Source organism: Suncus etruscus, chromosome 7 (assembly GCF_024139225.1).
Source record: "Suncus etruscus isolate mSunEtr1 chromosome 7, mSunEtr1.pri.cur, whole genome shotgun sequence".
Taxonomy (NCBI): Eukaryota; Metazoa; Chordata; class Mammalia; order Eulipotyphla; family Soricidae; genus Suncus; species Suncus etruscus.
The window spans coordinates 60240800-60254258 of NC_064854.1; the positions used below are offsets into that span (position 1 = coordinate 60240800).

General features: G+C 39.6%; 1 pseudogene; it reads left to right on the forward strand.

Annotated features, from left to right (window-relative positions):
- Positions 1 to 12805: 12805 nt before the first annotated feature.
- Positions 12806 to 12931, forward strand: LOC126014556 (uncharacterized; annotated as a pseudogene).
- Positions 12932 to 13459: the final 528 nt, after the last annotated feature.

A 13459-nucleotide genomic window follows, 5' to 3' on the forward strand; every position in this document is an offset into this window, starting at 1 on the left:
AAACTAAAACTCTGATTCTATTACAGGACAATTCTGTGACGTTGAACTTTTCCTCCCATTGAACTTTGGAAAGTTTCAGTAAACTATAATCTCCACATACCAAAGTAATCCAAGGGAAAAGAAGAAAACCAGGGAATTTCTAAGTTTTCCTTTGTTACTTTTCTAATGTAAAAATTAAACTATAGACATTTGGAATCCAAAATACTAAGCCACCCTTTTAAAACTTTATAGTTAGATGTCAAGTACCTTAAATACATGGAAAACGCTTAAGTTGCTGTTGCAACATTTGCATGCCACAAGATTTCATCATTCTGAGTAATTTTACAAACTTAAATGCTAGAACCTAAAATACTTGGCAGGAAGATGAGGTACAGCCACAAAAATATTTTGTATCATGTAATTTCATTGATTCCCTACTGCAAAGTGATTATGAGGCTTTTAGAATTTGAAAATTTTAGAATTTGCCTTCTTTTTATAGAATTTTTCTGACCACTGTACTAGGATTAAATGAGGAAGGCGGGGAGATCAGCTATAGATCATAATGATCCTGTCAAGCATTTATAGTGCCTCTCACCTGATGTCAGCAGTGGAAAAGGGGATTACAAGTGGGTTCAGTTGGAGTGCCAGGCATGGGCATTGGATAAGAAAATGCAGAGACAGGGGCCGGAGAGATAGCATGGAGGTAAAGCTTTTGCCTTTCATGCAGAAGATTGGTGGTTCGAATCTTGGCATCTCATGGTTCCCTGAGCCTGCCAGGAGCTATTTCTGAGCATAGAGCTAGGAGTAACCCCTGAGCGCTGCCAGGTGTGACCCAAAAGCAAACAAAAAAAATGCAGAGACAAAGATGACAGCAAGATCTGGTGTATATGGACTTGGAAAGATAAAGATGCCAGTCATTCAGATGAGGAAGAGTTAATATGAGTAAAATGGTGTGTGTGTGTGTGTGTGTGTGTGTGTGTGTGTGTGTATGAATCATGAGCTCAGTCTTGGACATGTCAGATTGTGACACTTAGTAAATTTCTCCAGGTAGGTAGGCTCTAAGATGACTGACATAAGGACTCCTGATGGTAGGTATTAAGGAGTACTCAGTCCACATGACACTTTAGTACCCAAGACTGACATATGTGGTTTGTGAGTATGAGTGAACATCAAACAGAAGTCAGGGGATACTTCCAAGTGTAGAGGTCAGGAAAAGAGGCAGAAGCATCTAGGAGAAAGGAAACATGCCAGTGTCAGAAAGGGAATGTGGCAAGAGTGGTGCTTAGAAACCCAAAGAGATTGAGGAAGGATAAAGCTGTATTGTATGCTGCTGGTGGCCAGATTAATTTAGTCCCTGGGCTCTTGATAGTAGTAGTTTCTATAAATTAACGAGAACAAGTGCCCCATAAGGTAAATAGGGAGAGAAATGGAATTAAAAAAATAGAGTAAAACTTGAGTGGGGGTGAGAATTCAGCTCGAAGGGAACAATGTAGTAAAACAGAAGTATATATGTATAGGAGCTTGGAGATGAAAGTTGAAGTAGATAAGAGGGAAAACTAGAATTGCTTCCTCAGTGGCTTAAACTGACCCTGAATAATTTGTTCAGATGGCAGAGAAGCCAATGAATATAGACATGATATAGGAGGAATGTAGGCAGATGGTGACTTTGTAACTTTTTTGTAGTCCTCACTGCTTTCAGGAGGTCAACTTGTCAAGGTAAAAGATGGGATAGGTGGAGTGAGATAGTCTAGAAGAGGAGAGTGACTGTTTTGGTAAAAGCAAAATGGTTTTCCCTTTGAATGCATTGCATTAAGCATAGTCAGTTCTTGATATTCATAACATTAGCATATATACACATGTGTAATGTATTCATGTATGTATCCTTATGTACCTACATATAGATATATGTGTATATATGTATATGGAATACATTTTGGTTCTATCTATATAAACTGTACTAAAATGTTTTATTGTAGAGTGGGGTAGGGAAGGATTTTGATATTCTGTGAGGCAGATGTCTGGATTCTCCACAATTTTGCGGGTCATAATTATTTCACCCTTATTTGGGATGTTCCTAGAAAAGATTTTGAAATTCATTTTAGTTTACATAGGACAGGAATTCCCTTAAATTGAAGTTTCTGACTGTACATGGGAGCAGTTCTAGATAGCTTCTGCCACTTAGAAGGTTTCTGGCTTCACAAGAGATCTTTTTGTCTCTAGCTGCTCCGCCAATACCTCCTAACTGGAGAATGCTACCAATTCCAAAGAGGAATTAATAAAAATGTGAGCACTTCTCCTTCTGTAAGCTAGAGAAAGAAATATGAATTGTGGTGTCCTGACCTTTTAAGAAGCATAGGTTCTTTCTAGAAAAACACATAACACAGTTGGGAATGATTTAAACGAATATGAGTGCCAGAGATAAATGTGTGTCACTTCATATTGTGTTCAAAACTGTGTGGATTGATCTAAGGTCACAGATCAATTTGGAGCAGAAAGCCAGGACTCCACTCTGTGGACTGCCTTAGTTAGAACAGAAGGAATTTCCCTGTGGGGACCCTGAGGCCTCTCTTGATTGCCACAAAGGAAAGTCTCTTCTCTCCCAATCACAGAAATTATCTCTTTACCCGCAACCAGAGATGGAAATGGGTGCCTTCAGACCATTCTCTAAATGGAAGGAAGCATTTCTGATTTTCTTTTCAATTCAGTAAAGTCGGTTATCAATAGCTATGTCTTTGAGGAAGTGAAATAGATAAGCCATGGATATTCATGCTGTTAAATGGCTTTTTAAGTTTACCAAACTCATTGGACTATTGTTAGTAACAATTTTGCAAATATTAATTGCTGCAACAACCAAAAGCTGACTGTGCTGCTGCTGCTGTCAAACACTGCCCTGAGTTTGGGTGAGTCCAGGGCTCTTGGCTCAGATGAGGAAACCAAGAGAGCAGTTACGTAATTTGCTATGGCTCTGCTAGGCTGAGATCCAAACTGACCTGTGACTCAGGTCTAACCCTGCTGCTGTGTGGGGTCAGTTTCTATCATACATTTCAGTGCTCTTAGAAAAAAATAAAGAAACACTTAATGAGAAGCATGTGACATTAATTTCAGTTCATATTTGCTTTGAAGCATCAGTTGCTCTTGGAACCTGAGTCAGATTCAGAAGCAGTTGATGTCTTTGGGTTCAGGTGATTATGTAATTTCTTCTCTAAACCAACCCTAAACCAATTATGGTAAAGAGACAGAAGTTGCTCTTCTCTGCGGGACTTTTCCTTTCACCCTGGCTTCTGAGTCCATCTTCCCTCTGCTTTCTGAAAGAAGGGGCAGGATGGGAGGCAGTGTTTTCTCCTAAAGGTGTTTTTTTTTTTTTTTTTTTTTTGGCTTTTTTGTTTTGTTTTGTTTTGTGGATCTAAAAGAAGTAAGCCTCTCCGCTCACTCTCTATTGGACCTTTTTTGAATTTATGTCTATAGATTTTGGAGCCAGTTAATTTATATAGGACAGGTTGGAGTGAGGAGAGGGGAACTATAAATAATAGAATTCAAGTTCATGTGCAAGTGGTAGTAGACACTAAAGCTTCACTCCCCCAGTCATGTGGCCATTTTCCAGGACTTGTTGTGGTCAGGACAGGAAGGAAATGTAGATCCCAGGAAGATTGATGTAGGGGTCAGTCAAATTGCCATGGCCAGATCACTGGCTTTTTTTTATAAGAAATAAGCCTGAAAAGCTTTTCAAGTTCTCTCAGTTTGGATCCAAATCTGGGTTCTCTCTCAGGCAGAACCTTTTATGTTGGGAGCCAGTGCTTCCTTGCAGAAGCTTGACATGAGCACAGCCATTTTAAACTACAGCAGCCATTATGCTGCAAGCCTGTCCTCTAGTTGAACTGTAACCTGTATACATGTCAGATGGCCATAAAACAATGCAGACCACTAATTGCAAGCCTGAGAAATTCGCTGATAGCATCTAGGTACTCCCTAATGGGATGTTCTGGACAACTTCAACACAGGAGCTGTTAAGGTTGTACTAGGTACGGGCTAACATGGAATGTATGAAAAGAATGTAAAGCATTGTACACGTGACCCTCCCTTTGTGATTTCTTACTATATAAGCTTTGTTAGTTCTGAAAATAAATGCCACCTTGATCAGAAGTTTTGTCTTGGTGGTCCCTCTTTCTCTCCCATTCTCTTTACAGGTGAAGGCCCTTTCCACGACCTGCGAATAAACTGAGGCCGGCACACTTTTATTCTCAGTCATTTGAGTAATGGGAGTCAGCCCTCAGCATAGAGACCTGGAGGGAAGTCTCTGGCTACATGAGAACCTCTCTCTCCCTTAGCCCTGGGAAAGGGCACTTTCTTTGTCCTCTGCATTAATTCCAGGCACATAAAACTGGTCTGTGTTCTTAAGGGACATCAGACTCATCAACTGGCAGGGTTATTAGAAGTGAAAATGCTTCCAAATTCAAAGCATTGCTGTTTTCACTCTCCCTTTCTTCAAAACCTAAACATTCAGAATTTCTGCCAATTCATCACTCTCTGATTAATACTCAGAGTTCATACCTCAAACATTCCACCAAAGTTGGGAGTTAATAAGTAATTCCTCTGTTGCATGCCTTTGTGTACAGTCACTGGGCACAAGGTAATAGCTGTTAGGTTAACTTTTGGCCACAGCTACATTTGTGATTACCAGCACCAGCAATAACTTAATGGGCTGGTCTGGCTGCATTTTTCTCAGTTGCTTTGAAATACTTAAATTGAAGATCCATTTCTGAAATCCTCACTAGATGGTTTTGTTGCCACTGAATTCAGATTTCAGTGCTCTTAGATGGATCTGTTCCACCTTACCCTACAGTGGCTCAAACTCTTCAGAAGCACCCAGTCTTGGGCTCAGTCCTAAATAAAGAATATCTGAATGTCTTTGGTGCAATGAAGTCCATTATCAATCATATAAGAACCTAATGGATTTCACAACTCAGATGAAGCCCTTGTGAAGCTTCAGTGTGAATATGCTCCCTCCTTTATCCATGAAATTCATCCCTGACTTACTGGCTCTAAGATCACCCCTCTTCTTTTCCATTTTTTAAAAGTATTGATTGATTGATTGATTGGTTGTTGGGCCACACCCAGCATCGCTCAGGGGTCACTTCTGGCTCTGTACTCAGAAATCGACCCTGACAGACTGGAAGACCATATGAGTGCCAGGAATCAAACCGGGTCCCTCCTGGGTCAGCCGCATGCAAAGGAAATGCCCTACTGCTATGCTATCTTTCCATCCCCTCTTCTTTTTCTTTTTGCTTTTGTTTGGGGGGACACACCCACAGTACATAAGGGCTTACTCCTGTTTCTCTGGCTTTGCACTCAGGGATCATTCCTGGCAGACTTGTGGGACCATATTGGGTGCAGGAATTGAACCTGGGTCAGATGTGTTTAAGTTCCCTACCCACTGTACTCTCTAGCCCCATGATCCTCTTTTACATTCCTAAAGTGGTTCTGAATTATACTTCTCCAGATAAAAGCTCCAATACTGTATTTTAGTCAGAAAGGGCAGTATAATGAACAATCTATCCTCCAACCCTCACTTTCCAGAGAAAGAAACAGAACCAAAGAGTAGCTGTCCTTAGGTTCATGCATCTGGTTCTTGAGAGACCTAGAACGAAAGTCAATACCTTCCTATTATCGAAATCTAGAACTATTTTCTCCCTAAAAGATAACAGTAACCACCTTATTTTAACCCCCTTTTCTTATAGGTCTTTTTAAGTACCCCCCCCCCCCACAAATAAGACCAGGGCTTATATTATGCTTCTCAAGGTCAAGCAAAATGTTTTATCCTTTTATTTTCATTCCAGGAAAGAAAGGCATCAATTGACTCAGTTCTGTAACTAACAGTTCCTAATACCTTTTATCCAAAAATTCTTAGGTAATCCTTGGGAAGTGACATTGGTGCCTGAATGCCACATTTATCTTCCAATGACTTTTAATAGTTCCAAGTGATACTAGCAGTCATCAACTAGCAAAAGCAAATAAGTTGACAGCAGATAGCAACCTTAGGTAATGTTGTCTCCTTACCTTGAGTGGTAAAAAAGTCTTGCTTAGTTCAAGAAAAAAGCAGAGCAGGGACAAGAGACCTACTGCTATGACTATTAAGTAGAGGAGCCGGTGCTTCCTGGATGTTCTGTGTTCTTGAGGATCTCTCTGATTTAAAAGCATGTTCTCCATGAGGCCCAAACGAGGAATGAGAGCTGGGACAAGCAGATATTCTACAGTGATGGGCTTGTGATGTCACTATCAGATTTGTAGTATTATGGAAATTAGTTGTGGGTGTAAGAGGCGGGGTTTCCTTCTGATTCAGTGTGCCAGAAGACGATACTTCTAGGTTAAGTGCTGACTCTCATTTGGCGTGAGACCAGACATTCAGAAAGGGAAGACTGTGAGCCAATACAAACAAGGGCTAAAAAAAAATACAATGCACAAGAAGTTCAGAGGGAAAAGATTCTTCTTTCCTGACACAAGAGGAATTACAGAGCAGTGCAGCTACAAATTACATCCATATAACAAGATGCTTCTTAGAAGTTAAAGTAAAATTCAAAATAATGTGTGCATGCAAGTGTGAAGCAGGAGCCAGAGAGTGGCTAGGCTGAGTGGGAAAAGTTTCATCAACTTTTAGGATTAAGATGGGTTCATTCTTGGACTGTCTCTAGAAAATACCAAGCAGATAATGCTAATATAGATAAAATTTATTATAGTAACTAAATACGATTTAACACTATACATAGCCGAGTGCATCCCTGAAGGCCTCTGAGCAGTGCTGGGTGACCCAAGTTAGTCCTGTTACATAGGGCCTCACGCTGAACCTCAACCTTGCTTGGCTGAGAATTGCTGGAGTAACTCTCCAGATCCGAGCATCACTTAGAGGTAATCCCCCATCTCTAATCTTATATAAATAACATAGAAGCAATTCTCTCACCATTTGTAAACACTGGCAATCTAAAACTGGCCTGAATTGTGAATGAAATTACTTCACTAAAAAAATCCCCAGCTCCCAGACATGTCTTATCTGTTCTTCCCAAATCTGAATTCTCTTCTTGACACCAAAAATAGTTCTTTCCCAGTCCTCTAGACCACTTCTGCAGTTCTTAAAGTAGGATGTGACCTTTTCCTCTGGGCTGCAGGTCTGTGACTATGAAGTGGGGCAACTTTAGCCCACCCCTGCTGCACTTGTGAATAGGAGACCCTCTTCTGGAGGCTTCTTCAAGACTAAACTGCAAGGCTGAGCTCACTACAGGTGACCATTGGGGCTGTATATCTGTTCTCCTTCCAGATGTTGTGAAGAGTTGCTCAATTCTAACTTCACAAAAATAAGGACTTGGATTTTTTTTTTTTTGCTTGTCACAGGATGTAATTCAGCTGTGCTCTTGGCACACAACAGTGAGTAAAATAAGATCTTTGTAGAAAAATTTTAATTCAAGAGAGAATTACATGTCTTTGAAATATGAAACAAAGCCCTGATGCAGAACTTTGTAGCTCTCATGGGAGAGGAAACCAAGGGTCTTGGGCTGAATGGTATTGCCAACAGATGCACAATCCTCCTCCTCAGTGCCACTCATCTGCAGCAATCATTGGGTTGTCAAGTTTTTTGCTTGGCTGAATCTTACTTGATCAATAAACAACTATCTCTAGGGAAGCTTACAGAAGATTGGTTCTTTATGTACCCATATTTTAGGGGGCTTTGGACATGTATGGTAGCAAAGAACCTGAGAATGAGAACAGTATCTAGGACTCCTGGCACTGGCCTTATGTCTGAAATGTGTAGCCATAATTTTCTCCCAGCTGCTAGCAGCCTGCTTTTCCCTCCTGCTGCTCTCCTTGGCTCTTCTCCAAACTCCTCCAGACTTCCGACCCATAGTTAGTTTCATAAATATTTATTTAAATGAGGGATAAGACCCAGTTTCTCCTGCGTAGTTAAAGGCGAGGCTCTGGCAGGACTCAATGAATTATTTTAACCTTTGGAAAATATCTTCAGAAAGATGACAAGTTTCCTCAAGAAGGATGCATTCCATGGCTGCTTATTGATGCAGCCAGATTCAGAAATGAAGACACTTCAGGTTAGGACAAGTAACATCAGGGATTATTTCTTGATATCCTGGAGCCATGAGTCATAACTGGTAATTTTTGGGTAGAAGTTTTCTGAATGGAGATTCAGACATAACCTCATAGAATATTAGAAGAAACTACCGCATTGACACTCCCAGATTCTTTGAGTATGGATAGGCCATCTTGGATGGGTATTTATTGAGTCTTTATAGATAGGCCATCTTGGATGGGTCTTTATTGATAGGCTATTTTGGGTGAGACTTTATCGATTGGCCATCTTGCATGTTCAACATGTTCCATGGACTCGCCTGTGCTAGAAACTTGGAGGGTTATGAAACAATAACAGCTGGCAATATCTTGTATCCCAATCAAATTTAAGCACGACACATTGGGAGGCAGATGTTTTGAAGAATAAAGGACAACAGAGAGCCAGACTAGCAGAAATAGTTGAGAAGATAGTATGACAATAGATTGAGAGAAGAAAGGAGGGAGTCATTTCTGAGAGAGTAGAAAAATCCAAAGAATAAATATTCACAGATCTAAGCATTTGGAAATGTTAAGAATTTAAGAACTAAACAAGATAAAAGACTAAAGGCCAAACTTTTGGGTGGATGTAGTAGTTCTCATTCAAGAACTGGCAAAATGAGGAATTTCAGAGAAACCAGTAAAAGAAAATGACTCTTATGTTTTTGATACTGTAGAGAAAGGCACGCAAAATATGCTTTATCGAGCTATTTTTAACTTTGATTATGATTTGACTTTAGAATGAGTCAGCAAATAGGAAACTGACTATAGTTCAGTTACAAAGTCATCTTTGAATGGAGTGTCTATGATGTGCCTTCTCGTGTGCACAGCTGTTTTCCATGGAGCATCCAGCAGTCCTAGGTTGGCATTTCTCTGTACAGAAAGCTGAGACTTGAGAGTTGCCTTTTCTGTTCATACCAGTGTAAGAAAGATCGAGTTCCAAAAGTAGATTCCAAAAGTAATATTTCCTGCCTTTTTTTTATGAACTGCAGTTTCTGCCTGAGTCCTATATTACTCACATAAAGTACTCTTTGTACTTTCTCTTTATGCAAAACTAATCATGTTTTAGCCTTGTGATAGTACAGTATATTATGAGAAATATTGTAATAGCACCCAATAATAAGACTACACCATGTTTTCTGCATACTCAGGATCTCAGAGAATTCATTGTTGTGACAAACTGAGGGAGGCTCATTTAGTTTGAAGATGGATGGATAGGGATAGATAGAAAGACGAGGAGGTAGGAAGGTAGATCTTGAGCATGAAATAGATGATATTTAAAGTTTTAATTTTGAAGGCCACAATGGTACCTGTTAAGATTTCACATATGATTTCACATATTGTCAGGTTACGGTTCACTATACAAATATGCACACCTATTCTCTACTTCTCTATTTATACTTAGGAACAAGTTCTAAAGGACAGACATGACAATCACTAGATTGTCCACTCTAAGGAACTAACACCAGCCCCCATCAGGGTGATCTAAGGAAAAGTTTGGGTTTAATATGCATGGCCTTGGCAACATTATTATACCCAAATTCCGTTGTTCTTGCATGTTCACTTTTTGGGAGCTTTGATCAACTTCTTCATTATGTTTACTGGCTCAAGTCTCCAAAGAACTTGTGCATTGACCATTTTCCATCAAAACATTCCTCTGGTCTCTTCCTTACCTTTATTACCATGAATTCCTGGCTCAGCATTGTTAGTATCATTGTCATGGAAGAAGGAACATCTGAAGCCTTTTGTTGAGAAGAATCACTTCCCTAGGAATTGGGAATGAACACTAGTTTTTCTCTTGTGCAATATGGCAATCCAATTCTTACTGGAAATAACCTCATTTCACCTTAGGAGACTTAATGAATGGACACTACTGTTGAGGAAAATATTTCCCACTATCACATAAATAGAATAAGTAGCTCATAAACTTCTGAGATAAGACTTTAAAGGGCTGAAGAGATAGAACAGCAATAGAGCATTTGCTTTGCATGTGGCAGGCCCAGGATGGATCTGGGTTTGATTCCTGTCATACCATATGGTCTTCCGAGCCTGCCAGGAGCGATTTCTGAGCACAGAGCTAGGAGTAACTCCTGAGCACCACTGGGTGTGGCCACTGACTGACCAATCAATCAATCAATCAAACTTCTTTTTAAAAATTTTTAAAGAAAGACTATAACTCTCCCAAATTTCTTAAGCAGCTCTGTTCGAGTGAGTGCTGGGAGGTATTTCCTCTATCCTCCTCTAGTGTCCCAATTTGACCAACATAACCAACACCAATAATCTGGTGACCAATAAGCATTTTTATACATTGAACATTCACCTGTGACATGTTTATGAAGAAAGTCATGAGCACTTCTTCATCTTCTATTTATTTTTGTTTGAAAAAAAATTTTTGCACTAATCTTGCACCATTCAAGACTCATGGCTAGTTGATTGGTTTTGGTACAGAAAATAAAAAATGACAGCCTTTGACTTTTTATATGAAGTAATTCAAAAATAGATAAAAGAGTATATCATTGCCTTGTTCACTTACATAACTTTCTTTAATGCCTTCTATGTATGTTGAACCAAACATAGGGTCAGGAACTGGAGAGCTGATAGACAGGGATCGGTTCTTATCTGCAGTTTTTTGTTTTGGGCTGTATTTGTTGTGGTTTTTATTTTGTTTTGATTTGATTTGGTTTGAGTTTTTTTGTTTGTTTGGTTTTGGTTTTTGGGTCAGACCCGGTAGCGCTCAGGGTTAATCCTGTCTCTGCACTCAGAAATTGCTCCTAGAAGGCTCTGGGAACCATATGGAGTGCCGGAATTTGAACCACTGTCCGTTCTGGGTTGATTGTGTGCAAGGTAAACATCCTACCACTGTGCTATCTCTCTGGCTCCAAGTTTTGTTTTTTTCTTAAATTCTTTTTTCCCCCCAATTTTTCTTGTGAGCCAGGACATAATACAGCAGGTAAAGCACTTGCCTTGCAGAGTTTGGTCCTCAGCACCATATATGGTCTCCTAAGTTCTTCTCGGACATTATCCTTGAGTGTAGAGCCAGACACAACCCCTGAGCATTGCAAGGATATGGCAGCACAGAAACAAGTAAACAAAATTTTATTACATTTATTTTGTTCAGTTTGATTGTATTTTGGAGGTAACTAAAAAATAGACTTATAAGTCATTCTAGGGAAAGTATGAAAATAGGGTAAGAAACAAATGTCTAAAAACACTTAGGATAAAGGAAAGTTTCATAAAGGAAAATAAAATACATGTCTGAAAAGATACTATATAGATCATAAAACATAACACACTCTTCTAAGCTAATCAATTATTTTAATCATTACTATTTATAATTTGCTAAATAGCATATCACAATAGGTGTTATATGCATATGTAGTGAAAAATACAAATATTGTATTTATAAAACATGTAGGGTTTTAACATTTTGGGCACATTAAAGGGCAAAAGAGAATTAGAAGGAACAACACAAAAATTTATGATCTTAAGGAATCCAGAGACTATTAATCTTTTACATTTGAATCCTTCAAACTGCCACTGAAACTATATTTCAGTTGCAAGGCAAGTTTCACTTACCTATTTTATATGGTTTTATGCAACTTCCTCAGAGGTGCCAGTTGATCACTTAAGAGGAAAACTTGCAAAGCATCTGTAGATGTTTTGACCAAGTTCCTAGTTAATCTGGTTTGACAGGTCTCACTGTGAGCTCATGGAGAGGTTCCATATTACAGCGGAAATCTCAGGCCAACAGGCCATGGAAAAAACAAGAGTCACAGGCCTCACTAGGAAATGCTGCTCCATGAACTGGCAATGACGGAAGGGAGCAGTTTCCATTAAATCAAAGACAAGTAAGCTATGAAGGTTCTACTAAGATAGGGCGTCAGTTCTTTCACATATTTAGTCATGTAGAAGCCTAAAGGGCTTCTCTCCAACAGGAGTTCCAGGGAGTTCCTCCTCACACCTACAGCCTCTTACATCTTCCCATTTCTTCATCAGCCTTTCACTGCAACTTCACTGGGTTGTTAACTTTAAACATATACCAAGGTAAGAATATAGAAAGTTAGAACCAAACAACAAAGAAACAAGTATTAAAAGCCCCTCTTTGAAGCACAATACCCACAGTTAGACTTTCACATACAAGTTTGATTTAGGTTTTTTTATGTTTATTTCATCATTACAATGTTAGAAAATAAGCCTTCTTAGTTCCATTTACAAATTATAAATAAGACCCTAAACCTGGTTGTGGTAGGAAAGAATTTTAAGATGAGAAATATAGGGGCCGAAGGGATAGCATGGAGGTAGGGCATTTGCCTTGCATGCAGAAGGACCGTGGTTCGAATCCCGGCATCCCATATAGTCAGTCCCCTGAGCTTGCCAGGGGTGATTTCTGAGTGCAAAAGCCAGGAGTGACCCCTGAGCACCGCCTGGTGTGGCCCAGAAACTAATCAATTCATCAATAACATGAGAAATAATAATGTTAAAGATCTTTATGACAATTGAAGGAAAACTTTTTTTTTTTTTTGGGTTTTTGGGCCACACCCGGTGATGCTCAGGGGTTACTCCTGGCTATGTGCTCAGAAATTGCTCCTGGCTTGGGGGACCATAAGGGACATGGGGGATCTAATCGCAGTCTGTCCTAGGCTAGTAGGTGCAAGGCAAACGGCCTACTGCTTGCGCCACCGCTCCGGCCCTGAAAACATTTTTTAAAATAAGTGGTGGTTTGGTGCTTACTTTGGCAGCACATATACTAAAATTGGAATGATACAGAGAGATTAGCATGTTAGCATGGCCCCTGTGCAAGGATAATATGTAAATAAGTGGTGGTTTGGGGGTTGGGTTTTGGGTTTTTTTTTGTTTGTTTGTTTTTGTTTTTGTTTTTGGGCCATATCCGGCAATGCTTAGAGATTATTCTTGGTTCTGTGCTCAGAAATCATTCCTGGAAGGCTCGGGGGACCATATGGGATGCCTGGGATCAAACCCAGGTAGGCTGCATTATCTATCTATCTATCTATCTATCTATCTATCTATCTATCTATCTATCTATCTATCTATCTATCTATCTATTTGAGTTTTGGGTCACACCCAGAAGCACTCAGGGGTTACTCCAGGTGCTCAGAAATTTCTCCTGGCAGGATTGGGGAACCATGTGGGATGCTGGGAATCAAACTCAGATCCATTCTCGGTCGGCCACATGCAAGGCAAATGCCCTATGCTGTGCTATCACTCCAGCCCAAGTGTGTTTTTTTTTAAATAGGCTCTTTTTTAAACCATATTCAATATTTATATTCTTCCCTTTATTCCTTCCTACTCTAGAAGGACTCTGTAAATAAAGTCTTATTTTTAAATAAAATTTTTAAATAAGGGTAAAAATATGAAT